Below are 4,598 nucleotides of genomic sequence, written 5' to 3'. Positions count from 1 at the left end.
GGGGGTGGCGGTGGGGGTGAAGCCGGGGACCCCCGTGCAGCCCCCGGGGCCGCCCGGGTGCGACTTGGTGGGGGGGGGATTTTATTTTCTATATGTAATTAAGCGTCGCTGGGAAAGTTGGTGTTCCCCCACACACACACCCACCCCTTCTTTATTTCTCTCCGCTAAACGTGTGAAAAATGCCCAGAATGAAATGGTGATGGGGTGGTGGGACAGTCTGGTAAAGGAGTGTTGTGCCACGGGATGGGGTTTGGCAGTTGAGGGGACCGACCACGCTGGCAGAACTTCAGTCCAGCACATCACATGAGATGGGAGAGGAAACCTGACCTTGGATTTATAAAAAGACACTGGGATAAAAGGGGACTGATGGAGTGCCAGAAGTTGCTGTCCAGAGAGGCTTGGGAGGAAGTGGGAATTAAAGGTAGATTGGTTCATTTAAGAGCGGCTGTGGTGCTAAGTGGTTGTGTTGTCTGTGAAGTTAAAACGAGAAACTTTACTCAGATGTGCAGTTTTTCACTATTCTTGTTTAATATCTCCTTAACGTGGGCTTGGGATACTCGGGACGAACAAGGCTGCAGGTCTCTTTTTGCTTCTTGTGGAGTCAGGCATACTTCATTTCATTTACTGGTTCCTGAGTGGCTGTGCTAAAGTCTTTGTTCTCCTGATTATCATATTTGTAGCTACAGGAAATCGGAAGGGAATGCAGACAGTTCACTGGAGGAAAGTAAATTAGCATACTGTTCAGTTATTATTTAACATGGTGAAGGAGGCTTGACAAACCCTTTGTAGCTGTGCTGTCATGGTGAAGAGTGTCAACATTTCAAGCATAAATGGTTCGAAATGAAAACGGTACGTTTTGGTGGAACGTTCATCGTAGTTGGTCCTTCCCACTGACTTTCAGGAAATTTGTGATACTTTGGACTAACTATGAAGAAGAATGTAATCATATTGTGTAATGATACTGGGGCTTATCAGCACGGGTGGTTGAAGGTGGCTGAGTTTCCTGATGCGATTTTACAGAAGTTGTGAGGCAAGTGTGGCAATTCCTCTCAAGAGTTAGGTGCTTGACCATGTTTGATTGCAGTATGGTTGAAGGTAGAAATGTAATTTCAACACCTACCTGATGCAATCAGCTTTTGGCCGGTTGTTAGCCTCTGTTTTACAACGCCTCCATTAGCAGTGTCATACGGACTCCAGCTTACCCCACAGCGGTGGTCTGTTAACATCTTCTGGCCCGTGGGAACTGATGTCCTGAGCTCTTACGGTGTTGGTGACACAAAGGTTTGTTAACATGGCAGTTCCACTATACTGACCCACGGTGACTGAAGAAGGAAAAGTAAACTCCTTCTAGAGACATGTTAACTTGTGACAAATTTCTTTCAGTGTAGGTTAAGCTGGTTTGTTTAAGGTTGAGCTTTAAAGACTTATTTTACGTCAAAGTTGTGTGTGTGGTGTGCTTTGCAACAACTTTCAGTGGTTTGGAAATCTCATTAAATTTAAACTGGTACAATTTCAGGCTTTAGTTTCTAAGTAAGACCTAAAGTAAAAAGATCTGTTGCTAGTTTCAACGGCAGGAGCTGAGGTGGCTGTCTCCCTGTGCTAATTGTGCCTTGTCATCTCCATGGGTCTGTTACAAAGGCTGCAGACGAAGTTCTGGAAAACTTTTTGTTGATCAGAGCAATAGAGGTTCTCACGTGAGCGTCATTTTCACACTTGGGCTTTGGTCACTGTTAGTGTTTGGTCTTGTCTCTGATCTCCTCAGTAAAATCGGGTGGTGTGTTGTACTGCTCTGTGACACATTAAGGAGCACTAATTGCTTTGTAAATGATGCAGCATGGGATGTAGATTGATTTCCTCAAGTACGTGCATGTGTGTGCTTTTTTGTAAGTGAACCACAGAAATGGTTGAAGCCATGAATTACAGTTTTGGTTTGTTTTGAGTTGATCCTGACGACATCACACAGCCTTTCAAACACTGCATTTATTTATGGTATCTATGTATTTAACGCAGAGCTGAAACTGCATCCTGTTTTCTCATCTATTACATATCTACTGCCGTAGCCAGTCATGAAGTGGACTTTTTCAACAAATGCATTTAGTAAAGTTATTATTGAGTCACACCATACTAAACACACATGCCCCAGAGTGGACTCCTTTCACAGATCCTGCTCTTGATCTTAGTCAACAGGCCTGGAAGTCATTTAAATTATGCTCATATTGATTATTGAAATCGACAAGCAGGAAACCTTGGTCTTTATTAATTTCTCTTTGTAATTATTTCTTTGGTTAATTCTCATTTGTTGGCATTTATTTAAACTTTAATTTGAGAGAAGTCTACTTGTCTGATCTTATTGCTACTTGCACTTTTTTGATAACAAGAAAGGTGTTATCTGTACACATTTAATTAAATAGTTTAACATATCTGAAAGATTTCTCCAAGAAAAAGAGACAAACAAGAATAACGCTTTTTTGTGTGTGTGTGCTACTGACATATTTTGTTATTGATTACTTCTATTTAAATGGAAATTGAGATCTATTTAAAAGACCTCTTCAGGGAGGGGAAAAAAAACACAGAACCAAGGTATGTTAAAGATCTATTAAAAGTTTATTGTTGAAAATGAAAAGGGTGGGAGGGGAAGCATGTTTTGATAAATAATTTAAACTTGCTGTATTAAAGTATTGGGTTTTTTTCTAGGACTGGCTGTTTCTGGTTACTGTTTCTTTAAGCGCTTAAGAAACAGTAGATCTTAGCTCTCACATTTCTTCTTCATTTCCTGCTATGGATTAAAAAAACCCAAGTTTTCTGCCTTTTGAATCCCTAATTAGTTCCTGAATTAAACAATGAAGAAGTAGAAATAAGAAAAATTCTGTTTAAACTTACAGGAGAGACTACATTTTCTTTTTAGGTGTTTACCCCCGAACTCTTCGTTTCATTGGTGTGATTGTCCCTAAAATTTTAGCAATCAATGAAGATTGCTAAACCAGCATGTCTTTGGTTAGGCATTAAATTTGCAAATAAAGAGTCTTGACATAATAATACTTAATTTGTTTCTTATTTAGTTTTTAAGTGATTTTTTTTTTTCCTTACACTGCTCAAGGTTGCAATTTTTCTCTGTATTACATTTGGAAGCTACTACTTTTGGACATGAAAGAAGCTCTGGGACGTTTTTGGAAGACCAAACGTTGGCTGAAAAGATGTTTTTGTTACATATTCCTTTAAAAAGCCGTACGGGGAGAGTTCATTTAACCACGAAACTCAAATGGAGCAAAAAATACATTTCTTAATTGGGCTGTGTGGAAAAAAATCTGTATCTGTGTTGTTTCATAAACAGTGAGCCACCGCAGAGTGATGTCTCTTTGGGCAGGAGGGAGAACAGGGGAATCAACAGGATGAATTCAAAGAGAGTGTGAACAGACTTCAAAGGACCTTTTCGTCAACCGACCGCCAGGACTCTGCTATTTTCATCTCTTCAAATATCCCTTGATAGTTGCTGCTTCTGCAAAAGTGGGGAAAGAGAGTCTGCAGATCAAGAGACCCCAAGTCTTGTGTTATCTCAGAAATCACTCATTTCATTGCTTTGTGATGTCAGTGCCTCTCAATATTGCTATTATGGTGTTATTTTTAAATAACACGAGTATTTTTTTTGTGTAGACCAGCTGTTTCAATAAGGAAATGTTCCAGAAAATTTCACTAATGTCTTACTATTAAGAAGCAGATGGAAGTCTGCTCAATGGCAGCATCTCTGTGTTATACTTTAACAGAAATAAAAAGGGAACCGTTTGGCTTTAAGTCCCTCGCTGGTGTAGCTACAGGTTTAAGCATGCCTGCATTGTATCTGGTGAAAGGACAAGCTGCTCATTAACAACTGGTATTTTTAAAGACTTTTTGGAGGAAATGCTTCGGGAAGAATAGGATCCAGGATTGGTCGTCTTTTCTTAATTGTGAATGAAGTCTAAATTGAGATGAGAAAACAGAACTTTCACACAGGGTCTGGTGAGCGCCCTGGCTCTGCTGCTCTGTGAGCGCGCCAAGCCAATACGGTCACCAAAAGCTACGTTTATGTAGCCCCACAACAGCCTCAGTTGGGAAAGTAATTTGAATGCAAACTAACCTTTTTCTTCTTGCTTCTCCTGGGTCAGTTTTAAACCAAGCTATGATGTAATACAGCAGTTCTCAAATTTTAACCGTAGGCTACGTTGATGATCACACAGTGTTCCTGGGCTGTCCTTTGTGCGTTTGCTTCAATATAAAAATAATAATAGCTAAAACCACTTGGAGTGCTTCACTGTTGGGACATAAAGGGAGCCCAGCATCATATGATCATCGTGCTTTCCATGGAATATAGCCTCAAAATCTCTGTTCCGGTGACTCCACTTGCCTCTGTACGTTCCCTTTGGCTACATAAAATGGTTGTGGTTGAAACCGAGGAAAGATCTCCCTGTCTGTTGCTAATACGTTACTACATCTCCAGTAGGGTATAGGCCAGTTTAGAAATAGTTCTCTTGCTTGTGCTTCTCCTGTCCCTCTCCACTGCGCTCATAGCTAGTTTTTTCCAAGAGGAAAAGTAGAAACCTCTGCAAAACCTAGCTTTCATCTTA

This window comes from Charadrius vociferus, unplaced genomic scaffold (assembly GCF_000708025.1).
Source record: "Charadrius vociferus isolate BGI_N301 unplaced genomic scaffold, ASM70802v2 scaffold266, whole genome shotgun sequence".
In the NCBI taxonomy this organism is placed as follows: domain Eukaryota; kingdom Metazoa; phylum Chordata; class Aves; order Charadriiformes; family Charadriidae; genus Charadrius; species Charadrius vociferus.
The sequence above is the reverse complement of the archived record's forward strand: the minus strand, read 5'-3'. Positions refer to the sequence as shown.